This window comes from Pongo pygmaeus, chromosome 2 (genome assembly GCF_028885625.2).
Source record: "Pongo pygmaeus isolate AG05252 chromosome 2, NHGRI_mPonPyg2-v2.0_pri, whole genome shotgun sequence".
Taxonomy (NCBI): Eukaryota; Metazoa; Chordata; class Mammalia; order Primates; family Hominidae; genus Pongo; species Pongo pygmaeus.
In genome coordinates, this window is record NC_085930.1 from 51,840,731 (window position 1) to 51,868,282 (window position 27,552).

A 27,552-nucleotide genomic window follows, 5' to 3' on the forward strand; every position below is an offset into this window, starting at 1 on the left:
CTGGAGCTGGAGCAGCTAGGATGCAAGGAGCAGTGTCCCGATGTTGTACAGGGCAGCAGGGCCCTGGGCCCAGCCCATGGCCCATGAAACCTATGCCTCCAGGCCTGTGATAGGAGGGGCTGCTGCAAAGGTATCTAAAATGCCTTCAAGGCATTTTCCCCATTGTCTTGGCTATTAACATTTGGCTCCTCCTTATTTATGCAAATTTATGCAGCCAGCTTGAATTCCTCCCCAGAAAATGGGTTTTTCCTTTTTGCCACATGGCCAAGCTGCAAATTTTCCAAACTTTTATACTCTGTTACCCTTTTAAATATAAGTTCTAATTCCAGGTCATTTCTTTGCTCACAAATATAAGCATAGGCTGCTAGAAGTAGCCAGTTCACTCTTGAACATTTTGTCACTTAGAAATTTCTTCTGCCAGATGCCCTAAATCATCCTTCTCAAGGTCAAAGTTCCACAGATCCCTAGGGCAGGGGCACAATGCCTCCAACCTCTTTGATAACACATAACGAAAGTGATCTTTGCTACAGTTCCCAATAAGTTCCTCATTTCCTTCTGAGACCACCTTAGGCTGGACTTCCTTGTCCTTTTCACTATCAGCATTTTGGTTACAATAGTTTAACAAGTCTCTAGGAAGTTCCAAACTTTCCCTCATCTTCCTGTCTTTTTCTGAGCCCTCCCAAATGTTCTAACTTTTGCCTGTTACCCAGTTTCAAAGTTGCTTCCACATTTTCAGGTATCTTTATAGCAATGCCCCACTCTTAGGTACCAATTTTCTGTATTAGTTCATTCTTGCATTGCTATCAAGAACTACCTAACACTGGGTAATTTATGAAGAGGTTTAATTGCCTCACAGATCCATAGGCTGTACAGGAAACATGGCTGGGGAGGCCTCAGGAAACTTAAATCATGATGGAAGGCAAAGGGGAAGCAGACATGTCCTACATGGCTGGAGCAGGAGGAAGAGAGTAAAGGGGGAGATGCTACACACTTTAAAATAACCAGATTTCACTCACTATCACAAGAACAGTAAGGAAGAAGCCCATCCCCATGATTCAATCATCTCCACCAGGTCCCTCCTTGAACATTGGGGATTACAATTCGATATGAAATTTGGGTGAGGACACAAATCCAAACCATATCCCTCAGGTTGCTTCCAAATATTGGCTATTGTAAATAGCGCTGCAATAAACTTGAAAGTGCAGCTATCTCTTTGATACATTGGGTTTCTTTGCTTTGGGGTATATACCTAGCAGTGGGATTACTGGATCATAAGGTAGCTCTATTTTTCTTTTTTTGAGGAACCTCCAAACCTTTCTCCATAGTAGGTGTACTAATTTACAGTCCCACCAACAGGGTACAAGGGTTCCCTTTTCCTCACATCCTTGGCAGCATTTGTTAATTGCCTGTCTTTTGGATAAAAGCCATTTTAACTGAGGTGAGATGATATCTCATTGAAGTTTTGATTTGCATTTCTCTGATGATCAATTATGTTGAGCACCTTTTCATATACCTGTTTGCCATTTGTATGTCTTCTTTTGAGAAATGTCTATGCAGATTGTTTGCCCATTTTTAACTGCATTATCAGATTTTTTCCTATAGAGTTGTTTGGGTCCCTTATATAATCTGGTTACTAATCTCTTGTTAGATGAATAGTTGCAAATATTTTCTCTCATTCTGTGGGTTGTCTCTTCACTTCGTTGATTGTTTCCTTTTCGGTGAAGCTTTTTAATTTAATATAATCCCATATGTCCAAAAATAGAGAAATGTACAATCTATATAATCTTCTAAAACGAGGTGATAAAAAAATCAGTGGTTTACCATTTGGTGTCTGCTAATTCCCTCAAAAATTTATAAAAGTGGTGCAAAATTTTATTTGCTATCACAAAAGCCTTAACAAAACATTTTAAGTCTTAAGATTATATAATTAAGGTCCTACTTCTGAAATGACAAAATGAGGAGCTTTGTGAATTTACTCTACCTCTAAACAATAAAAATATGAGCCAAACAACTGTAATGGCTAATTTTGTTTGTCAACTTAATTGCACAACAGAGTGCTCAGATAAAACATTATTTCTGGGTGTGTCTGGAAGGGTGTTTCTAGATGAGATTAGCATTTGAATTGGTGGACTCAGTAATGTAAATTATCCTTCCCAATACAGGTGGGCATCATGCAATCCACTGAGGTCCTGAACAGAACAAAAAGGCAGAGGATAAAGGAATTTGCCCTTTTTTTTCCTGCCTGCCTGCTTGAGCTGACATATTGGTCTTTTGCTCTTGGACTGGAATTTATACCACTGGCTCCCCTGGTTCTCAGGCCTTTGAACTCAGACTGGAATTATACCACTGGAGGTCCTAGGTCTCCAACTTGCAAACAGAAGATCACGATATTACTCAACCTTCATAATCACATAAGCCAATTCTTCACTATATGTAAAATCACCTTTGCAGAAGTTATATCAGTGAAAAAATTATTACAGTAAACTAAGCTAAGCTAACCTCCATCTTGCCTTTCCTTTATTATTCCTGGCATATTGGGCCATGCTAACTTTGGAAGACATTTAGGCTACAGTTTAAATGATAATAGATATTGCCCAAAACTCAACTGCTTTTGTAAAGCTAATAGGAGGACATCAGGCTAAAGGGAGGAGAGGAGCCTGAGTCCTGCTAAGGTGCAGATATTATTCCAGAGTTTATAAGATATGCAAATTCACCAATTACTCTTGCAAATAACACCATTATGGTAGATTGGCCTTTTGAGATATCTCTCCAGAATTTTTTGCATATCTGACACCCATGTCTCCACCTGGACCTGATGGCTCTACCTGAACCAACAACCCCACTCCTGTAGCTCCACCCAGAAGTGATTTGGCCTGCAGGAGGAAAGCTTCAACCTCCATGATTTCATCTATGCCCCAGCCAATCAGCAGCAAGCACCTGGTACCTAGCCACCCCTGCCCCTTTTCCCAAATTGTCCTTGAAAAACCCCTAACATATGGGCTTTGGATGAGATGATTTGAGTACAAACTTCATCTCCCACATAACATGTCCAGCCTCATATCTATTAAACTCTTTCTCTGCTACAATTTCATGGTCTCTCTTTATGCAATGGGCAGGAAGAACCCCTCAGGTGATTACACATGGAGGTCAAAACACAAACTGGAAGTTATCTATCAAAAAAAAAAAAAAAACTACTGAATCTTGGTAAGATGGGGGAGGGGGTTGTATTAGTCTGTTTTCATCGTGCTGATAAAGACATATCCCAAAACTAGGTAATTTATACAGGAAAAGGGGTTTAATGGACTTATAGTTCCACGGGCTGGGGATGCCTCACAATAATGAAGGAAGGCAAGGAGGAGCAACTCACGTCTTACATGGATGGCAGCAGGCAAAGAGAGCTTGTGCAGGAAAACACCTCTTTTTAAAATCATCAGATCTCCTGAGACTTATTCACTATCACAAGAACAGCACAGGAAAGACCTGCCCCCATGATTCAATTATCTCCTACCAGGTCCCTCCCACGACACGTGGAAATTCAAGATGAGATTTGGGTGGAGACACAGCCAAACCATATAATTCTGCCCCTGGTCCCTCCAAAATCGCATGTCCAGACATTTCAAAACCAATCATGCCTTCCCAACAGTCCCCCAAAGTCTTAACTCATTTCAGCATTAACCCAAAGTCCACAGTCCAAAGTTTCATCTGAGACAAGCTTAGTCCCTTCCACCTATGAGCCTGTAAAATCACAGGCAAGTTGGTTACTTCCTAGATACAATGAGGGTACAGGAATTGGGTAAATATTGCCATCCCAAATGGGAAAAATTGGCTAAAACAAAGGGGCTATAGGCCCTATGCAAGTCCAAAATCCAGCAGGGCAGTCAAATCTTAAAGCTTCAAAATGATCTCCTATGACTCCATGTCTCACATCTGGGTCACACTGATGCAAAAGGTGGGTTCCCATGGTCTTGGACAGCTCTGCCCTTGTGGCTTTCCAGGGTATAGCTTCCTTCCTGGCTGCTTTCACGGGCTGGCATTGAATGTCTGTGGTTTTTCCAGGTGCACAGTGCAAATTGTTGGTGGATCTACCATTCTGGGGTCTGGAGGATGGTGGCCCTCTTCTCACAGCTCCACTTGGCAGTGCCCCAGTAGGGACTCTGTGTGGAGGCTCTGACCCCACACTCCCTTCTGCATTGCCCTAGCAGAGGTTCTCCAAAAGGGCCCCATTCCTGCAGCAAACTGCTTCCTGGACTTCTAGGCATTTCCATACATCCTCTGAAATCTAGGTGGAGATTCCCAAACCCCAATTCTTGACTTCTGTGCACTCACAGGCTCAACACCACATGGAAGTTGCCAAGGCTTGGGGCTTGCACCCCCTGAAACCACGGCCTGAGTTCAACTTTGGTCTCTTTCAGCCGCAGCTGGAGTGGCTGAGATGCAAGGCACCAAGTCCCTAGGCTGCACACAGCACAGGAACCTTGGGCTCAGCCCACAAAACCATTTTTTCCTCCTAGGCCTCCAGGCCTGTGATGAGAGGGGCTGCCACAAAGGTCTCTGACATGCCCTGGAGACACTTTCCCCATTGTCTTAATGATTAACATTCTGCTCCTCACTACTTACACAAATTTCTGCAGCCAGCTTGAATTTCTGCTCAGAAAAAAAACGGGATTTTCTTTTCTATCACATTGTCAGGCTGCAAATTTTCCAAACTTTTATGCCCTGTTTCTCTTTTAAAATTGAATGACTTTGACAGCACCCAAGTCATCTCTTGAATGCTTTGCTGCTTAGAAAGTTCTTCTGCCAGATACCCCTAAATCATCTCTCCCAAGATTAAAGTTCCAAGAATCTCTAGGACAGGGGCAAAATGCCACCAGTCTCTTTGCTAAAACGTAACAAGAATCACCTTTGCTCCAGTTCCCAACAAGTTCCTCATCTCCAGCTGAGACCATCTCAGCCTGGATTTCATTGTCCATATCATTATCAGCATTTTGGTCAAAGCCATTCAACAAGTCTCTAAAAGATTCCAAACTTTCCCACATTTTCCTGTCTTCTTCTGAGCCCTCCAAACTCTTCCAACCTCTGCCTGTTACCCAGTTCCAAAGTCGCTTCCACATTTTTGGGTATCTTTTCAGCAGCACCTCATTCCTGGTACCAATGTACTGTATTAGTCCATTTTCATGCTGCTGATGAAGACATACCTGAGACTGGGTAATTTACACAGGAAAAAGAGTTTAAGGGACTTAAACTTCCACATGGCCAGGGAAGCCTCACAATCATGGAGGAAGGCAAGGAGGAGCAAGTCACATCTTACATGGATGGCAGCAGTCAAAGAGAGCTTGTGCAGGGAAACACCTCTTTTTAAAATCATCAAATCTCCTGAGACTTATTCACTATCACAAGAACAGCACAGGAAAGACCTGTCCCCATGATTCAATTACCTCCTACCAGGTCCCTCCCACAACACATGGGAATTCAAGATGAGATTTCGGTGGGGACACAACCAAACAATATCAGGGTTGTCTGTGATATTTTAAACTTGGGTCTATTCCCATGACTCCTCCCTCTCCAGCTCACTGGCAGAAGCCAAAAGCCAGCATCTTTGACTGCTTTTGGAATTCCATTAAAAGATTCCAACAAAAGGATAGGAATAACGAGATAAAAATTATTAAGAGGAACCAAATGAAAATTCTGCAGCTGAGAAGTACAATAACTAAAATGAAAACTGTATTATAGTGTTTTAATAGCTGATTAGAGCAGGCAGAAGAATTATCAAATTTAAAGATAGGTCAACTGAAATCATTCAGTCTGAGGAGAAGAAAGAAAAGAGAATGAAAAGAAGGGGAGCAGAGCCTCAGAGATATACAAGAAACTACCAAGTATACCATATATGCATAATAGCGGCCCAAGAAAAAGAGGAAAAAGAGAATGGGACTGAAAGAAAATTTGTGACTAAAAACTCTGAGTTGATAAAGATAAATGAGTCTGTAAATCCAAAAAGCTCAATGAACTCCAAGTAGAACAAACTCAGAGATTCCCACCTAGACATATTCAAGTCAAATGGAACAAAGTCAAACACGAAGAGAGAATTCTGAGGGTGGCAAGAGAAAAACAACTTACCATGTACAGGGAATCCTCAACAAGATTAATAGCTGACTTCTTATAAGAAACCATGGGGGCCAGAGGACAGTAGGACAAGATCTTCAAAGTGTTAAAAGAAAATGACAGTCAACTAAGAATTCTGTCCAAAGAATCTCTCATTTAAAAATGAAGAAGAGAGGTGAAGCAAGATGGTGGAGTAGAAGGTTGCACTAATTGTCCCTCATGTAGGAACATCAAATTTAACAAGTATCTACACAAAAAAGTACCTTCATAAAAACTAAAAATCAAGTAAGCACCACATAGTACCTGATTTTAATTTCATATTTCTGAAAGAAGCACTGAAAAGGGCAGGAAAGACTGTCTTGAATTGCTGATGTTACCCCTTCCCAAACTCCTGGCAGCAGCTGCATGGCATGGAAAATCTGTGCACTTGGGTAGAGAGAACACAGCAATTTTGGGACTTTGCATTGAACTCAGTGCTGCCCTCTCACAGAAGAAAACAGAAGCAAACTGTATATCGCTGATGCCTGCCCACAAAGAAAGCATTTGGACTGGCCCTAGCCAGAGGGAAATTGCCCATCCCAAAAAAACTTAAGTTCAAGAAAGTCTTGCCACTGTAGGCTGAAATGCACTGGGGCCCTAAATAAACTTGAAACGAAGTCTAGGCCACAAGGACTGCAACTCCTAGGTGAGTCCTAGTGCTAAGCTGGGCTCAGAGCCAGTGGACTGGGGGAGCACATGACCTACTGAGATATCAGCCAGGGCAGCTAAGGGAATGCACATACCACCCCTCACCCAACTGCAGGCTGTACAGCTCACAGTTCCAAAAGAAACTCCATCCTTCCTCTTGGGAGAAGAGAGAATTTTGTCTTGCATTTTGGGTACCAGCTCAGACACTAGGATGGGGCACTGGGCAGTCATGAGGCCCTAGCTCTCAGACATTTCTAGACATACCCTAGGCCAGAAGTGAACCCACTGCCTTGAAGGTCCCATCACCTGCTGACTAAGAAGCCCTTGGGAACTGAATAACCAGCAGTGATACCCAAGTAGTACTCTGTGAGTCTTGGGGAGACTCTCAACCATGCTGGCTTCAGGCGAGACACAGCATATTCCCGGCTGTGCTGGCTATGGTGAGAGGCTCCATCTCCTTGAGAAAAGCAGAGGGAAAAGTAAAGGGAACTTTGGCTTGCATCTCAGGTACCAGCTCAGCCACAATGGGGTAGAGTACCAGTTGGGCTCTTAAGAATCCTGATTCCAGGCCTTGGTTCTTGGATGGCATTTCTAAACCCATGCTGGGCCAGAGGGAAGCCCACTACTCTGAAGAGTGAGTCCCAGCCTGGCACCATTCACCACAAGCTTCCTGAAGAGCCCATGCACCTTAAGTGAACACTGGTGGATGCCTGGCAGTACTCTCCGTGGGCCTGTGGTGGTAGTGGCCACAGGGTCAGGTTCCTTTGCCTGTGTAAAGAGGTGGGAAGAATGGGAAGGACTATGTCCTGTTGTTTGAGTGCCAGCTCAACAGCAGTACAAGAGAACACCAAGTAGATTTCTAACGTTTTTTACTCCAGTCCCTGGTTCCTGGACAACATCTCTGGACCCACCTGGCACCTGAGGTAACTCACTGACCTGAAGACAAGAACTCAAGCTTGACTAGCTTTGCCACTTGCCACCTGCTGATTGTACAGCCCTAGGGCCTTGAGCGAACATAAGCAGTAGCGAGGGAGTGATTACAGCAAGCCTTGGGCAAGATCCAGTGCGGTATTGGCTTCAAATATGACCCACTGCAGCAGTCCCAGTGGTGATGGCCACAGGGGTGCTTCTGTCTTTCCACTCCCAGTTCCAGGAAGCTCAGCACAGAGAGAGAGAGAGAGAGAGACTGTTTGGGAGACAGAAAAGAGCACTAGAGTCTCTACCTGGTAATCCAGAGAATCCATCTGGATGTTATCCAAGACTTCCAAGGTAGCACCTCTATGACTCTACAAGAACCACAATGTTACTGAGCTCGAGGTGCCCCCTAATGTAGATATGGCTTAGGTCACAATACCCAAATCCTTTTGATTACAGGGAAAACCTTTCTGAAAAGGATGGGTACAAATAGGCCCAGACTGTGAAGACTACAATAAATACCTAAGCCTTCTGCCCAGACGCCAAGGAGCATCTATAAGCATCAACACCATCTGGGAAAACATGATCTCAACAAACAAGCTAAATAAGGCACCAGGGACCAATCCTGGAGAAACAGAGATATGTAACTATTCAGACGGAGAATTCAAAATAACTGTGTTGAGGAAACTCAAAGAAATTCAAGATTTCTTTGAAGGAATTCAGAATTCTATCACAGAGATAGAGAAGGAATTCAGAATTCTATCACATAAATTTAACAAAGAGATTGAAATAATTAAAATAACCATACATTCTGGAGCTGAAAAATGAAACTGAAATATTAAGAAACACATCAGAGCCTTTTTTTTTTTTTTTTAAGATAGAGTTTCTTGTCACCCAGTCTGGAGTGCAATGACGTGATCTCGGCTCACTGCAACCTCCACCTCCTGGGTTCAAGTGATTTTCATGCCTCAGCCTCCCAAGTAGCTGGGATTACAGGTGCCGGCCACCATGCCTGGCTAATTTTCATATTTTTAGTAGAGACGGGGTTTCACCGCATTGGCCAGGCTGGTCTCAAACTCCTGACCTTTGAGTTCAAGACCAGCCTGGCCAACATAGTCATCAGAGCCTTTTAATGGCAGAATAAATCAAGCAGAAGAAAGAATTAGTAAGCTTGAAGACAGACTATTTGAAAATATACAGTCAGAAGAGAAAAAAGAAAAAAGAATAAAAAATAATGAAGCACACCTACAGAATCTAGAAAATAGTTTCAAAAGGGTAAATCTAAGCATTATTGGCCTTAAAGAGGAGCTAGAGAAAGAGATAGGTATAGAAAGTTCACTCAAAGGGATAATAACAGAGAAGTTCCTAAACCTAGAGAAAGATATCAATATCTGAGTACAAGAAGATGATAAAACACCAAGCAAAGAAGACTACCTCAAGGAGATACTAAATAGTAATCAAACTCCCAAAGGTCAAGGATAAAGGATCCTAAAAGCAGCAAGAGAAAAGAAATAAATAACATACAATGGAACTCCAATACTGGCAGCAGACTTTTCAGTGGAAACCTTACAGGCCTGGAGAAAGTGACACAAATTTAAAATGCCAAAGGAAAAAAACTTTTACTCTAGAATAGTATATCTGGCAAAAATATCTTCCAAACATGAAGGAAAAATAAAGACTTTCCCCGACAAACAAAAGCTGAAGGACTTCATCAATAACAGACCTGGTTCTACAAGAAATTCTAATGGGGGTACTTCAGTCAGAAATAAAAGAATGTTAATGAGCAATAAGAAATCATCTGAAAGGGACAGCAGTGCCAAGATGGCCAACTAGAAGCAGCTGCATTTGGAGGCTCCTGTTATGCGCGTCCGTATAAGAGACCAACCGAGCAGACTTAGTATGAAGAACAAGGCTGTTTATTCACTTGGGTGTATGTGGGCTGAGTCCGAGAAAGGGGTCTCCAAAGGATGGTGGGATTATCATTGGTTCTTATAGGTTTGGGATAGGCAGTGGAGTCAGGAGCAATTTTTTAAGGGCGGGGTAGATGTTACAAAGTATATTCACAAGGGCGGGGAGGAATGTTACAAAGTACATTCACAAGGGCTGGAAGGTGCATTGTCACAAGGGCAGGGAGGAATGTTACAAAGTACATTCATAAGGATGGGAAATATCACAAAGTACATTATCACAAGGGCTGGGGAATGTCACCATGGCCTGACTATGGTGCGGCCAGCTCAGAGGACTTTATAGCTCCCATCAAAAAAATTCATAATACGTGTGTGAATCCTTCACCGGCAACCAAGCTATCCAGGTTCTCTCATCAAAATTGAGTAGAAGGCTGGCATGACCCATGGAGAGAACGGAGAGCAATGTGGTGCTACAGCCCACCTGAGAGCCACATGGGGAAGGGGAACCACCTCTCCCCAGCCAAGGGAGGCGGTGAGTGAGCATGCTACCCAGCTGGGGAAATGGTGCAACCCACGGATCAGAAGATCCCACTCGTGAACTCATGCCACCGGGGCCTAGTGTCCCAGTCCTGGAACGCGTGGATTCTTACAGCCTTTCAGCTGGAATCTGCTTAAGCCTGCCAAACTCCTGGGGTAAGGGGCGACCAGCACCGGCTGCTGCTGCCTGCTGTCTAAGCTGTTTGAGCTCCTTGAGGGAGGGGCAGCAGCCAGAACTGGGACTCACAACTGCCTAACATGCTAAGTTCCCTGGGTAGGAGAAGGGTGACACCCATTTCTATAGCTCCAGGCTGCGCTTTTCCCCTGCTGGAGCCAGGGAGGCTGGACGGCTTGGTCCCAAGACTTGTCCCCACAGCCGAACACACTGGCTATGGCAGTCAGCAGCCAGAGTGCCTCTTCAGGTCTAACCCTGAGCAATCCTTCCTCAGTTGGTGGGGCTTCCCTGCAGGATCTCCAATAACTCCAGCCAGAGGCTCAGGGACAGAATTCAGATCTCCCTGGGCCTGAGCCCCTAAGGGGAGGGGTGGCTGCAGTCTCTGCAGATCAGCAAACTTAGCTGATCCTCCTGGTGGTTCTGAGGAATCCAGGCAGCCCAGACAAGTGGGTTTCCCCCCGCAAAACACACCCTCTCCACCAAGGGACAAAGTGCTTCATTAAACGAGTCCTGCTCCCTGTACCACCCAACTGGTTGAGCACTCCAACAGGGGTTGTCAGACACTCCATACAGGAACGATCCTACTGGCATCAGGTTGGTGCCCCTTGAGGTCAGAGGTCCCAGAAGAAGGAGCAGGCACCAATCTTGGCTGCTCTCCAGCCTCCTTGAATGATATTTCCAGGCACGGGAGCAAATCAGATAAGGCCTGAAGCAAATCCCCAGCAAACTGCAGCAGCCCTAAAGAAGAGGAACCTGACTATTGAAAGAAAAACAAGCAGAAAGCGACAACAACAGCATCAACAACAACAACAACAACAACAACAAAAAGGCATCTACAAAAACCCCATCCAAGGGTCAGCAGCCTCAAAGTCCGAAACTAGACAAACTCACAAAGATAAGAATCAATGAAAAAATGCTGAAAACCCAAAAGGTCAGAGTCACTCTTCTCCAAATGATTACAATGTCTCTCCATCAAGGGCACAGAACTGGATGGAGGATCAGATGAAAGAATTGACAGAAGTAGGCTTTGGAAGTTGGGTAGTAAAAAACTATGATGAGTTAAAGAAGCATGTTCTAACCCAATGCAAAGAAGCTAAGAACCTTGATAAAAAGTTAAAGGAATTGCTAACTAGAATAACCAGTTTAGAGAGGAACATAAATGACCTGATGGAGCTGAAAAACACACACAAGAATTTCGTGAAGAATACACAAGTATCAACAGCTGAATCAACCAAGCAGAAGAAAGTATATCAGTGTGAAAACCACCTTATTGAAATAAGACATGCAGACAAGAATTTAAAAAAAAATGAAAAGGAATGAACAAAGCCTCCAAGAAATATGGGACTTCATAAAATGACCGAATCTACAATTGATTGGAGTACCAGAAGGAGACAGGGAGAATGGAAACAAGATGGAAAACACGCTTCAGGATATGATCCAGGAAGATTTCCCAGGATATGAACTCCTGGGAAGATCCAGGAGAACTTCACCAACTTTGCCAACATGCAAATTCAGGAAATACAGAGAACACCATTAAGATACTCCACGAGAAGATCAACCCCAAGACACACAATCATCAGATTCTCCAAAGTCGAAATGAAGGAAAAACTGTTTAGGGCAGCCAGAGAGAAAGGCCAGGTCACCTACAAAGGGAAGCCCATCAGACTAACAGCAGACCTCTCAGCAGAAACTCTACAAGCCAGAAGACATTGGGAGCCAATATTCAACATTCTTAAAGAAAAGAGTTTTCAACCCAGAATTTCATATCCAGCCAAATGAAGCTTCATAAGCAAAGGATAAATAAAATCCTTTCCAGACAAGCAAATGCTAAGGGATTTCATTACCAGCAGGCCTGCCCTGCAAGAGCTCCTGAAAGAAACATGAAATATGGAAAGGAAAAGCCGGTACCAGCCACTGCAAAAACACACCAAAATATAAAAACTAATGACACATGAAGAAACTGCATCAACTAGTGTGCAAAACAACCAAAGAGCATCATGATGACACGATCAAACTCCAAACATAACAATACTAACCTCAAATGTAACTGGGACTGGGCACAGTGACTCACACCTGTAATCCCAGCACTTTGGGAGGCCAAGGCAGGTGAATCACCTGCAGTCAGGAGTTTGAGACCAACCTGGCCAACATGGTGAAAATCCATACCTATCAAAAATACAAAAATCAGCTGGGTGTGGTGGCAGGTGCCTACAGTCCAGCTACTAGGGAGGCTGAGGCAGGAGAATTGTTTGAATCTGGGAGGTGGAGGTTGCAGTGAGCTGAGAGCATGACACTGCACTCCAGCCTGGGTGAGAGTGAGAAAGAAAGAAAGAAAAGAAAGAAACAGAGAAAGAGAGAGAGAGAAAGAGAGAGATAAGGGAAGGAAAAGAAAATGTAACTGGGCTAAATGCCCTAATTAAAAGACACAGACTGGCAAAAAAGGAGTCAAGACCCGTTGGCGTGCTGTATTCAGGAGAACCATCTTATGTGCAAAGACATACACAGGCTCAAAATAAAGGGATGCAGGGAAATTTACCAAACTAATAAAAAGAAAAAAAGAAGCAGGGTTGCAATCCTAGTCTCTGACAGAACAGACTTTAAACCAAAAAAAGATCAAAAAAGACAAAGAAGGGTATTACATAATGGTAAAGGGAACAATTCAACAAGAAGAGCTAACTATTCTGAATATATAGGAGTGTAAACTAGTTCAACCATTGTGGAAGACAGTATAGCAATTCCTCAAGAATCTAGAACCAGAGATACCATTTGACCCAGCAATCCCATTACTGGGTGTATTCCCAAAGGAATATAAATCATTCTACTATAAAGACATATGCACATGTATTTTTATTGCAGCACTATTTACAATAGCCAGGACATGGAACCAACCCAAATTCCCATCAATGATAGGCTGGGTAAAGAAAATGTGGACATATACACTATGGAATACTATGAAGCCATAAAAAATGAATGAGATCATGTCCTTTGCAGGGACATGGATGAAACTGAAAGCCCTCACCCTCAGCAAGGTAACACAGGAACAGAAAACCAAACACCGCATATTCTCACTGGTAAGTGGGAGGTGAACATTGAGAACACACGGACACAGAGAGGGGAACAACAACATCAGGGTCTGTTGTGGGGTGGGGGTGAGGGGAGGGAACTTAGAGGATGAGTCAATAGGTGCAGCAAACCACCATGGCACACATACACCTATGTACCAAACCAGCACGTTCTGCATACATGTATCCCGTTTTTTTTTTTAGAAGAAATAAAGAAAAATAAATCATCTAAAGGTATAAAATTCACTGGTGATAGTAAGCACACGGAAAAATACACAGAATATTATAACACTATAACTGGGGTATGTAAACTACTGTTATCTTATGTAGAAAGACTAAAAGATGAACCAATCAAAAATAATTACTAAAATATAAGCCATTTGAAAATAATAATTTTTCAAAAAATAGTACTATAAGATATAAATAGAAACAACAAGAAGTTAAAAAGCAGGGGGATGCAGTTAAGGTATAGAGTTTTTATTAGCTTTTTGTTTGTTTTCTTATTCAAACAGTGTTAAGTTGTTATAAACTTAAAATAACTGATTATAAGATAGTATTTGCAAGCCTCATGGTAACTTCAAATCAAAAAACATACAATGGATACACAAAAAATAAAAAGCAACCATGTACAATGGCTCATACCTGTAACCTCAATGATTTGGGAGGCCAAGATAGGTGGATCATTTGAGCCCAGGAGTTCCAGACCAGCTTGGAAAATATAGTGAGACACTGTCTCTGAAAAAAATCTTAAAATTAGCCAGGTGTGGTGGCACATACCTGTAGGCCCAGCTACTCAGGGAGCTGAGGTGAGAGGATTGCTTGAGTCTGGGAGGTTGATGCTGCAGTAAGCCATGATCACACCACTGCACTCCAGTCTGGGCAACAGACCAAGACCCTGTCTTTAAAAAAAAAAAAATTTAAATTAAAAAAATCAAAAGCAAGAAATTAAGTCATACCACCAGAGAAAATCACCTTCACTAAAAAGAAGACAGAAAGGTCTGGTTTCTGTTCCAAGATGGCCGAATAGGAACAGCTCCAGTCTGCAGCTCCCAGCATGATCAATGCAGAAGATAGGTGATTTCTGCATTTCCAACTGAGATACCTGGTTCATCTCATTGGGACTGGTTGGAGAATGGGTGCAGCCCAAGGAGGGTGAGCCAAAGCAGGGCAGGGCGTTGCCTCACCCAGGAAGTGCAAAGGGTTGGGGGATTTCCCTTTCCTAGCCAAGGGAATCCATGATAGACTGTACCTGGAAAATCGGTACACTCTTGCCCATATACTGCACTTTTCCCATGGTCTTAGCAACCAGCAGACTAGGAGATTCTCTCCTGTGCCTGGCTCGGCAGGTCTCATGCCCACAGAGCCTTGTTCACTGCTGGCACAGCAGTCTGAGATCGAATTGCAAGGCTGCAGCCTGGCGGGGGGAGGGGTGTCTGCATTGCTGAGGCTTGAGTAGGTAAACAAAGTGGCCAGGAAGCTCGAACTGGGCGGAACCCACCACAGCTCAGCAAGCCCTACTGCCTCTATAAACAACGCATCTGTGGGCAGGGCATAACTGAACAAAAGGCAGCAGACAACTTCTGCAGACTTAAACGTCCCTGTCTGACAGCTCTGAAGAGAGCAGTGGTTCTCCAGACAGACTGCCTCCTGAAGTGGGTCCCTGACCCACATGTAGCCTAACTCAGAGACACTTCCCAGTAGAGGCCAAAAGACACCTCTCTGGGACGAAGCTTCCACAGGAAGGATCAGGAGGTAATATTTGCTGTTCTGCAATATTTGCTGTTCTGCAGCCTACGCTGGTAATACCCAGGCAAACAGGGCCTGGAGTGGACCTCCAGCAAACTCCAACAGACCTGCAGCTGAGGGATCTGTTAGAAGGAAAACGAACAAAGAGAAAGGAACAGAATCAACATCAACAGCAAAAAAATCCTCACCAAAACCTCATCTGTAGGTCACCAACATCAAAGACCAAAGGTAGATAAAACCACAAAGATGGGGAGAAATCAGAGCAGAAAACCTGAAAATTCTAAACACCAGAGCGCCTCTTCCCCTCCAAAGGATCACAGCTCCTTGCCAGCAACAAAACAAAGCTGGACAGAGAATGACTTTGACGAGTTGACAGAAGTAGAGTTCAGAAGGTCGGTAAATAACAAATTTCTCTGAGCTAAAGGAGGATGTTCTAACCCATCCCAAGGAAGCTAAAAACCTTGAAAAAAAGGTTAGATGAATGGCTAACTAGAATAAACAGTGGAGAGACCTTAAATGACCTGATAGAGCTGAAAACCATGGCACAAGAACTTCGTGATGCGTACACAAGGTTCATAGCAGATTCAATCAAGTGGAAGAAAGGATATCAGTGATTGAAGATAAAATTAATGAAATAATGAGAAGACAAGATTAGAGAAAAAAGAGTAAAAAGAAGGGAACAAAGCCTCCAAGAAATATGGGACTATGTGAAAATACCAAATCTACGTTTGACTGGTGGACCTGAAAGTGATGGGGAGAATGGAACCAAGTCAGAGAACACTCTTCAGGATATTATCTAGGAGAACTTCCCCAACGTAGCAAGGCAGGCCAACATTCAAATTCAGGAAATACAGAGAACACCACAAAGATACTCCTCAAGAAGACCAACCTCAAGACACATAATTGTCAGATTTGCCAAGGTTGAAATGAAGGGAAAAAGGTTAAGGGCAGCCAGAGAGAAAGATCACGTTACCCACAAAGGGCAGCCCATCAGACTAACAGCAGATCTCTCGGCTGAAACCCTACAAGCCAGAAGAGAGTGGGGGCCAATATTCAACATTCTTAAAGAAAAGAATTTTCAACCCAGAATTTCATATCCAGCCAAACTAAGCTTCATAAGTGAAGGAGAAATAAAATCCTTTACAGACAAGCAAATGCTGAGAGATTTTTTCACCACCAGGCCTACCTTACAAGAGGTCCTGAAGGAAGCACTAAATATGGAAAGGAACGACCAGTACCAACCACTGCAAAAACATGCCAAATTGTAAAGACAATCAATGCTATAAAGAAACTGTATCAATTAATGGAAAAAATAACCAGCTGACATCATAATGACAGGATCAAATTCACATATAACAATATTAACCTTAAATGTAAATGGGCTAAATGCTCCAGTTAAAAGACACAGACTGGCAAACTGGATAAAGAGTCAAGACCCATCAGCGTGCTATATTCAGGAGACCCATGTCACATGCAGAGACACATATAGGCTCAAAATAAACAGATGGAGGAAGATCTACCAAGCAAACAGAGAGCAAAAAAAAAAAGAAAAAGCAGGGGTTGCAATCCTCATCTCCGATAAAACAGACTTTAAACCAACAAAGATCAAAAGAGACAAAGAAGGCCATTGCATAATATTAAAGGGACCAATTCAACAGTAAGAGCTAACTATCCTAAATATATATGCACCCAATATGGGAGCACCCAGATTCATAAAGCAAGTCCTTAGAGACCTATAAAAGACTTAGACTCCCACATAATAATAATGGGAGACTTTAACACCCTACTGTCAATATTAGACAGATCAATGAGACAGAAGGTTAACAAGGATATCCAGGACTTGAACTCAGCTCTGCACCAAGCAGACCTAATAGACATCTACAGAACTCTCCACCCCAAATCAACAGAATATACATTCTTCTCAGCACCACATCACACTTATTCTAAAATTGACCACATACTTGGAAGTAAAGCACCCTCAGCAAATGTAAAAAAACAGAAATCACAACAAACTGTCTCTCAGACCACAGCGCAATCAAATTAGAACTTAATATTAAGAAACTCACTCAAAACCACACAACTACATGGAAACTGAACAACCTTCTCCTGAATGGCTACTGGGTAAATAACAAAATGAGGGCAGAAATAAAGATGTTCTTTGAAACCAATGAGAACAACGACATAACATACCAGAATTTCTGGGACACATTTAAAGCAGTGTGTAGAAGGAAATTTATAGCACTAAATGCCCACAAGTGAAAGCAGTAAAGATCTAAAATCGACACCATAACATCACAATTAAAAGAACTAGGGAAGCAAGAGCAAACAAATTCAAAAGCTAGCAAAAGGCAAAAAATAACTAAGATCAGAGCAGAACTGAAGGAGATAGAGACACAAAAAAAACCCTTCAAAAAATCAATGAGTCCAGGAGCTGGTTTTTTGAAAAGATCAACAAAACTGATAGAACGTTAGCAAGACTAATAAAGAAGAAAAGAGAGAAGAATCAAAGAGGGGTGCAATAAAAAATGATAAAGGGGCTATCGCCACCAATCCCACAGAAATACAAACTACCTTCAGAGAGTACTATAAATACCTCTATGCAAATAAACTAGAAAATCTAGAAGAAATGGATAAATTCCTCGACACATACACCCTCTCAAGAATAAACCAAGAAGAAGGTGAATCTCTGAATAGACCAATAACAGGTTCTGACATTGAGGCAATAATTAATAGCCTACCAACCAAAAAAAGTCCAGGACGAGACGGATTCACAGCCAAATTCTACCAGTGGTACAAAGAGGAGCTGGTACCATTCCTTCTGAAACTATTCCAATCAATAGAAAAAGAGGGAATCTCCCTAACTCATTTTATGAGGCCAGCATCATCCTGCTACAAAAGCCTGGAAGAGACACAACAACTAAAAGAGAATTTTAGACCGATATCCCTAATGAACATCGATGCGAAATTCCTCAATAAAATACTGGCAAACCGAATCCAGCAGCACATCAAAAAGTTTATCCACCATGATCAAGTTGGCTTCATCCCTGGGATGCAAGGCTGATTCAACATACGCAAATCAATAAACGTAACCCATCACATAAACAGAACCAAAACCACATGATTATCTCAACAGATGCAGAAAAGGCCTTTGACAAAACTCAACAGCGCTTCATGCTAAAAACTCTCAATAAACTAGGTATTGATGGAACATATCTCAAAATAATAAGAGCTATTTATGACAAACCCATAGCCAATATCATACTGAATGGGCAAAAACTGGAAGCATTCCCTTTGAAAACTGCCACAAGACAAGGATGCCCTCTCTCACCACTCCTATTCAACATGGTGTTGGAAGTTCTGGCCAAGACAATCAGGCAGGAGAAAGAAAGAAAGCATATTCAATTAGGAAAAGAGGAAGTCAAAGTGTCCCTGTTTGCAGATGACATGATTGTCTATTTAGAAAATGCCATCGTCTCAGCCCAAAATCTCCTTAAGCTCATAAGCAACTCAGCAAAGTCTCAGGATACAAAATCAATGGGCAAAAATCACAAGCATTCCTATACACCAATAACAGACAAACAGAGAGCCAAATCATGAGTGAACTCCCATTCACAATTGCTACAAAGAGAATAAAATACCTAGGAATCCAACTTACAAGGGATGTGAAGGACCTCTTCAAGGAGAACTAAAAACCACTGCTCAATGAAATAAAAGAGGACACAAACAAATGAAAGAACATTCCACGCTTACAGATAGGAAGAATCAACATCATGAAAATGGACATACTGCCCAAGGTAATTTATAGATTTAATGTCATCCCCATCAAGCAAAATGACTTTCTTCACAGAATTGGAAAAAACTAAAGTTCATATGGAACCAAAAAAGAGTCCACATAGCCAAGACAATCCTAAGCAAAAAGAACAAAGCTGGAGGCATCACGCTACCTGACTTCAAACTGTACTACAAGGCTACAGTAACCAAAACAGCATACACAGATACACAGACCAAAACAGATACACAGACCAATAGAACCGAAGAGAGGCCTCAGAAATAACACCACACATCTACAACCATCTGATCTTTGACAAACCTAACAAAAACAAGAAATGGGTAAAGGATTCCCTATTTCATAAATGGTTCTGGGAAAACTGGCTAGCCATATGTAGAAAGCTGAAACTGCATCCCTTCCTTACACCTTATACAAAAATTAATTCAAGATGGATTAAAGACTTAAATGTTAGACCTAAAACCACAAAAACCCTAGAAGAAAACCTAGGCAATACCATTCAGGACATAGGCATGGGCAAGGACTTCATGGCTAAAACACCAAAAGCAATGGCAACAAAAGCCAAAATTGACAAATGGGATCTAATTAAACTCAAGAGCTTCTGCACAGCAAAAGAAACTACCATCAGAGTGAACAGGCAACATACAGAATGGGAGAAAATTTTTGCAACCTACTCATCTAACAAAGGGCTAATATCCAGAATCTACAATGAACTCAAACAAATTTACAAGAAAAAAACAAACAACCCCATCACAAAGTGGGCGAAGGATATGAACAGACACTTCTCAAAAGAAGACATTTATGCAGCCAAAAAACACACGAAAAAATGCTCATCATAACTGGCCATCAGAGAAATGCAAATCAAAACCACAAGGAGATACCATCTCACACCAGTTAGAATGGCAATCATTAAAAAGTCAGGAAACAACAGGTGCTGGAGAGGACGTGGAGAAATAGGAACACTTTTACACTGTTGGTGGGACTGTAAACTAGTTCAATCATTGTGGAAGACAGTGTGGCGATTCCTCAGGGATCTAGAACTAGAAATACCATTTGACCCAGCCATCCCATTACTGGGTATATACCCAAAGGATTATAAATCATGCTACTATGAAGACACATGCACATGTATGTTTACTGCAGCACTATTCACAATAGCAAAGACTTGGAACCAACCCAAATGTCCATCAATAATAGACTAGATTAAGAAAATGTGGCACATACACACCATGGAATACTATGAAGCCATAAAGAAGAATGAGTTCATGTCCTTTGCAGTGAAATGGATGAAGACGGAAACCATCATCCTAAGCAAACTATCACAAGGACAGAAAACCAAACATCACATGTTCTTACTCATAGATGGGAACTGAACAATGAGAACACTTGGACACGTGGCAGGGAACATCATACACCAGCACCTGTCGTGGGCTTGGGGGCTGGGGTAGGGATAGCATTAGGAGAAATATCTAATGTAAATGACGAGTTGATGGGTGCAGCAAACCAACATGGCACATATATACCTATGTAACAAACCTGCACGTTGTGCACATATACCCTAGTAAAGTATAATAATTAAAAAGAAAAAAAAGAAGACAGAAAGGAAAGAAAGAAGGAAGAGAAGACTACAAAATCAGAAAACAAATAACAAAACAGCAGGAATAAGTCCTTGCTTATCAATAATAATGTTGAATGTAAAGGACTTAACTCCTCAATAAAAAAGACATACAGTGGCTGAATGAATAAAAAGAAAAACATGACCCAATGATCTGTTGCCAATAAGAAACACACTTCACCTATGAAGGCACACATAGACTGAAAATAAAGGGATGGAAAGGATATTCCATGTCCATGGAAATCAAACAAAGAGCAGGAGTAGCTATATTTATATCAGACAAAATAGATTTCAAGACAAAAACTATAAAAAGAGACAAAGAAGGTCACTATATAAAGATAAAGGGATCAATTCAGCAAAAGTATATAACAATCGTAAATACATACGCACCTAACATGGGAGCACTCAGATATATGTTATTAGAGGTAAAGAGGGAAATAAACTCCAGTACATTAATAGTTGAAGATTTCAACACCCCGCTTTCAGCATTGGACAGATCTTCCAAACAGAAAATCAACAAAGAAACTTCAGATCTTTGTCTGCAGATCCAGATATAATCCTGTATTTGGAAAAACCTTGGGACTCCACAAAAAAAACTATTAGAACTGCTAAACAAATTTAGTAAAGATGCAAAATACAAAATCAACATACAAAAGTCAGTAGCATTTCTATATGCCAACAGCAAGCAATCTGAAAAAGAAATCAAGAAAGTAATGCCATTTACAATAACTAAAAATAAAATTATATATCTAGTAATTAACTAAAGTGAAAGATCTCTACAATAAAAGCTATAAGACACTGATGAAAGAAATTGAGGAGGACACCAAAAAATGGAAAGATATTCCATGTTCATGGATTAAAAGAATCAGTATTTTTTAAATGTCCATACTACCCAAAGCAATCTATAGATGTAATGCAATCCCTATCAAAATACCAATTATATTCTTCACAGAAATAAAAAAAAATCCTAAAATTTATATGGAACAACAAAAGATCCAGAATAGCCAAAGCTATCCTAAGCAAAAAGAAAAGTGGAGGAATCACATTACCTGTCTTCAAATTATACTACAGATCTATAATAATCAAGATGGCATGATACTGGCATAAAAACAGACACATAGACCAGAGGAACAGAATAGAAAACCCAGAAGTAAATCTATACATCTACAATGAATTCATTTTTGACAGTTTCCAAGAACACACATTGCGGAAAGGACAGTCTCTTCAATGAATGATGCAGAGAAAATTGGATATCCATATGCAGGAGAATGAAACTTGACTCCTATCTCTCACCATATAAAAAAATCAAATCAAAATTAAAGACAAATCTAAGACTACAAACTACGAAACTACTAAAAGAAAACTTTGGGGAAACTCTCCAGTACATTGGACTGAGCAGAGTTCTTAAGTAATATCCCACAGGCACAGGAAACCAAAGCAAAAATGGACAAATTGGCTAAAATCAAGTTAAAAAGCTTTTGCAGAGCCAAAGAAACAATGAAGTGAATAGACAACCCATAAAATGAGAGAAAATATTTTCAAACTACTCATCTGACAAGGGATTAATAACCAGAATATATAAGGCACTCAAACAACTCTATTGGAAAAAATCTGATAATCCAATTAAAAATGGGCAAAAGATCCAAATACACATTTCTCAAAAGAAGACATACAAATGGCAAAAAGGCAAATAAAAAAGTGCACAACATCACTGATCATTAGAGAAATGCAAATCAAAACTACAATGAGATGACATCTCTCCCCAGTTAAAATGGTTTTTATCCAAAAGACAGGCAAAATTGAATGCTGGTGAGGATGTGAAGAAAAAAGAACCCTTGTAGACTGTTGGTGAGAATGTAAATTACTTTCACTATGGAGAAAAGTTTGGAGGTTCCTCAACAACAAAAAAAAAAACTAAAAATTGAGCTACCATATGATCCACAATCCCTCTGTTGGGTATTTACCCAAAAGGAAGGAAATCAGTATGTCAAAGAGATATCTTCACTCCCATGTTTATTGCTGCACTATTCACAATAGCCAATATTTGGAAGCAACCTGAGTGTCCATCAACAGATTAATGGATTTTTTAAATGTGGTATGTATATACAATGGAGTACCATTTAGGAATAAAAAAAGAATGGGGCCAGGTGCAGTGGTTCACGCCTGTAATCCTAACACTTTAGGAGGCCAAAGCAGGCAGATCACTTGAGTTCTAGAGTTCGAGACCAGCCTGGCCAACATGGTGAAATCCCATCTCTACTAAAAATACAAAAATTTTCTAGGCATGGTGGCACATGCCTGTAATCCCAGCTACTTGGGAGGCTGAGGTCTGAGAATCGCTTGAACCTAGGAGGCAGAGGTTACAGTGAGCTGAGATTGTGCCACTGCACTTCAGCCTGGGCAACATAGCAAGACTCTGTCTCAAGAAAAAAAAATGGGATCCTGTCATTTGCAACAACCTGGATGGAACTGGAGATCATAATGTTAAGTGAAATAAACCAGGCACAGAAAGACAAATTTCACATGTTCTCGCTTATTTGTGGGAGCTAGAAATAAAAACAATTGAACTCATGGAGATAGAGAGTAGAAGGATGGTTATCAGAGGCTAGGAAGTGTACTGGGGAATTGGGGAAAGTGGGGATGGTTAAGGAGAACAAAAGCACAGAAGGAATGAATAAGACCTAGTATTTGCTAGCACAACAGGGTTAGTATAGTAAAAAAATTAATTCTACATTTTAAAATAACTAAAAAAGTGTAATTGGATTGTTTAAGACACAAAGATAAATGCTTGAGTTGATAGATACCCCATTTACCCTGATCGGATTATTACACACTGCATACTTGTATCAAAATATCTCATTTAACCCATAGATATATACACCTACTATATAACCAAAAAATATATATAAATAAAAATGAAAAAATAGGTTATATATTTCCTGGTAAATAAAAACTGACATAATCACTATCAAACCATCCTGCCATATAAAATACTAAAATGAGTCCTTCAGGCCAAAATGAAAGCATACTTGATGGTAATTCAAATCCATGTAAAGAAATAAAGAGCACCAGTAAAGGTAAGTACATAGGTATTTGATATGTTTTGGCTGTGTCCCCACTCAAATCTCATCTTGTAGCTCCCATAATTCCCATGTGTTGTAGGAGGTACTCAGTGGGAGATAACTGAATCAAGGGGGTGGATCTTTTCCGTGCTGTTCTCATGAATAAGTCTCATGAGATCTGATAGTTTTAAAAACAGGAGTTTCCCTGCACAAGCTCTCTCTTTTTGCCTGCTGCCATCCATGTAAGAGACGTGACTTGCTCTTCCTTGCCTTCTGCCATGAGTGTGAGACCTCCCCAGCCACACCTCTAAGTCCATTAAACCTCTTCATTTTGTAAACTGCCCAGTCTTGGGTATGTCTTTATCAGCAGTGTGAAAAATGGACTAATATAGTATTATAAAAGACATTATAAACACACTTTTCTATCTAACTCTTTCCTTCTCCTACCTGTTTTAAAAGATAACAGCATAAATCAATTATAATAGCTGTGTGAATGGATTTATAACCTGTAAAGATGTAATTTGTATGAAAATAATAATACAAAGAATGGTGAAGGGAACATAGATATACTGGAGCAAAGTTTTTGTATAATACTGAAGTTACATTAGTATAAATCCAAACAAGATTATTTTAAGCTAAGATTAAACTAACTGTAATACCCAGATAAATCAGAAAGAAGATAACTCCAAAAATAGTAAAATAAACAGCAATCGAATTTAAAAGGTACACTAGGAAATATCTATTTAACACAATAAAAGAAAGACTTATAGGAACAGCTCCGGTCTACAGCTCCCAGCGCAAGCGACGCAGAAGACGGGTGATTTCTGCATTTCCATCTGAGGTACCGTGTTCATCTCACTAGGGAGTGCCAGACAGTGGGCGCAGGTCAGTGGGTGAGCGCACTGTGCGCCAGCCGAAGCAGGGGCGAGGCATTGCCTCACTCGGGAAGCGCAAGGGGTCAGGGAGTTCCCCTTCCAGGGGTGACAGACGGCACCTGGAAAATCGGGCCACTCCCACCCGAATACTGTGCTTTTCCGACGGGCTTAGGAACCGGTGCCCCAGGAGAGTATAGCCCGCACCTGGCTCAGAGGGTCCTACGCCCACGGAGTCTCGCTGGTTGCTAGCACAGCAGTCTGAGATCAAACAGCAAGTCGGCAGCGAGGCTGGGGGAGGGGCGCCCGCCATTGCCCAGGCTCGCTTAGGTAAACAAAGCAGCCTGGAAGCTTGAACTGGGTGGAGCCCACCACAGCTCAAGGAGGCCTGCCTGCCTCTGTAGGCTCCACCTCTGGGGGCAGGGCACAGACAAACAAAAAGACAGCAGTAACCTCTGCAGACTTAAATGTCCCTGTCTGACAGCTGTGAGGAGAGCAGTGGTTCTCCCAGCACGCAGCTGGAGATCTGAGAACCGGCTGACTGCCTCCTCAAGTGGGTTCCTGACCCCTGACCCCCGAGCAGCCTAACTGGGAGGCATCCCCCAGCAGGGGCAGACTGACACCTCACACGGCCGGCCAGGTACTCCAACAGACCTGCAGCTGAGGGTTCTGTCTGTTAGAAGGAAAACTAACAGAAAGGACATCCACACCAAAAACCCATCTGTACATCACCATCATCAAAGACCAAAAGTAGATAAAACCACAAAGATGGGGAAAAAACAGAGCAGAAAAACTGGAAACTCTAAAAACCAGAGTACCTCTCCTCCTCCAAAGGAACGCAGTTCCTCACCAGCAACGGAACAAAGCTGGACGGAGAATGACTTTGACGAGCTGAGAGAAGAAGGCTTCAGACGATCAAATTACTCCGAGCTACGGGAGGATATTCAAACCAAAGGCAAAGAAGTTGAAAACTTTGAAAAAAAATTTAGAAGAATGTATAACTAGAATAACCAATACAGAGAAGTGCTTAAAGGAGCTGATGGAGCTGAAAACCAAGGCTCGAGAACTACGTGAAGAATGCAGAAGCCTCAGGAGCCGATGCGATCAAATGGAAGAAAGGGTATCAGCCCTGGAAGATGAAATGAATGAAATGAAGCGAGAAGGGAAGTTTAGAGAAAAAAGAATAAAAAGAAACGAGCAAAGCCTCCAAGAAATGTGGGACTATGTGAAAAGACCAAATCTACGTCTGATTGGTGTACCTGAAAGTGACGGGGAGAATGGAAACAAGTTGGAAAACACTCTGCAGGATATTATCCAGGAGAACTTCCCCAATCTAGCAAGGCAGGCCAACATTCAGATTCAGGAAATACAGAGAACGCCACAAAGATACTCCTCGAGAAGAGCAACTCCAAGACACATAATTGTCAGATTCACCAAAGTTGAAATGAAGGAAAAAATGTTAAGGGCAGCCAGAGAGAAAGGTCGGGTTACCATCAAAGGGAAGCCCATCAGACTAACAGCGGATCTCTCGGCAGAAACCCTACAAGCCAGAAGAGAGTGGGGGCCAATATTCAACATTCTTAAAGAAAAGAATTTTCAACCCAGAATTTCATATCCTGCCAAACTAAGCTTCATAAGTGAAGGAGAAATAAAATACTTTACAGACAAGCAAATGCTGAGAGATTTTGTCACCACCAGGCCTGCCCTAAAAGAGCTCCTGAAGGAAGCGCTAAACATGGAAAGGCACAACCGGTACCAGCCACTGCAAAATCATATCGAAATGTAAAGACCATCGAGACTAGGAAGAGACTGCATCAACTAACGAGCAAAATAACCAGCTAACATCATAATGACAGGATCAGATTCACACATAACAATATTAACTTTAAATGTAAATGGACTAAATGCTCCAATTAAAAGACACAGACTGGCAAATTGGATAAAGACTCAAGACCCATCAGTGTGCTGTATTCAGGAAACCCATCTCACGTGCAGAGACACACATAGGCTCAAAATAAAAGGATGGAGGAAGATCTACCAAGCAAATGGAAAACAAAAAAAGGCAGGGGTTGCAATCCTAGTCTCTGATAAAACAGACTTTAAACCAACAAAGATCAAAAGAGACAAAGAAGGCCATTACATAATGGTAAAGGGATTAATTCAACAAGAAGAGCTAACTATCCTAAATATATATTCACCCAATACAGGAGCACCCAGATTCATAAAGCAAGTCCTGAGTGACCTACAAAGAGACTTAGACTCCCACACATTAATAATGGGAGACTTTAACACCCCACTGTCAACATTAGACAGATCAACGAAACAGAAAATCAACAAGGATACCCAGGAATTGAACTCAGCTCTGCACCAAGCAGACCTAATAGACATCTACAGAACTCTCCACCCCAAATCAACAGAATATACATTTTTTTCAGCACCACACCACACCTATTCCAAAATTGACCATATCCTTGGAAGTAAAGCTCTCCTCAATAAATGTAAAAGAACAGAAATTGTAACAAACTGTCTCTCAGATCACAGTGCAATCAAGCTAGAACTCAGGATTAAGAATCTCACTCAAAACCGCTCAACTACGTGGAAACTGAACAACCTGCTCCTGAATGACTACTGGGTACATAACGAAATGAAGGCAGAAATAAAGATGTTCTTTGAAACCAACGAGAACCAAGACACAACATACCAGAATCTCTGGGATGCATTCAAAGCAGTGTGTAGAGGGAAATTTATAGCACTAAATGCCCACAAGAGAAAGCAGGAAAGATCCAAAATTGACACCCTAACATCACAATTAAAAGAACTAGAAAAGCAAGAGCAAACACATTCAAAAGCTAGCAGAAGGCAAGAAATAACTAAAATCAGAGCAGAACTGAAGGAAATAGAGACACAAAAAACCCTTCAAAAAATAAATGAATCCAGGAGCTGGTTTTTTGAAAGGATCAACAAAATTGATAGACCACTAGCAAGATTAATAAAGAAAAAAAGAGAGAAGAATCAAATAGATGCAATAAAAAATGATAAAGGGGATATCACCACCGATCCCACAGAAATACAAACTACCATCAGAGAA

At 41.5% G+C, this 27,552-nt stretch overlaps 1 protein-coding gene across 12 annotated transcripts in view; it reads right to left on the reverse strand.

The window, feature by feature from the left end:
• Positions 1–27,552, reverse strand: part of IGSF11 (immunoglobulin superfamily member 11) — a 301,378-nt gene that overhangs the window by 264,880 nt on the left and 8,946 nt on the right. For 8 of the 12 annotated variants that reach the window (XR_008501405.1, XR_008501408.1, XR_008501406.1 and 5 more), the window contains exon 2: positions 14,160–14,281. The exons of the other annotated variants lie outside the window; for them this stretch is intronic. The gene's annotated coding sequence lies outside the window, so the exon portion shown is untranslated. The remainder of the gene's footprint in view (positions 1–14,159; positions 14,282–27,552) is intronic. 12 annotated transcript variants of the gene reach the window in all.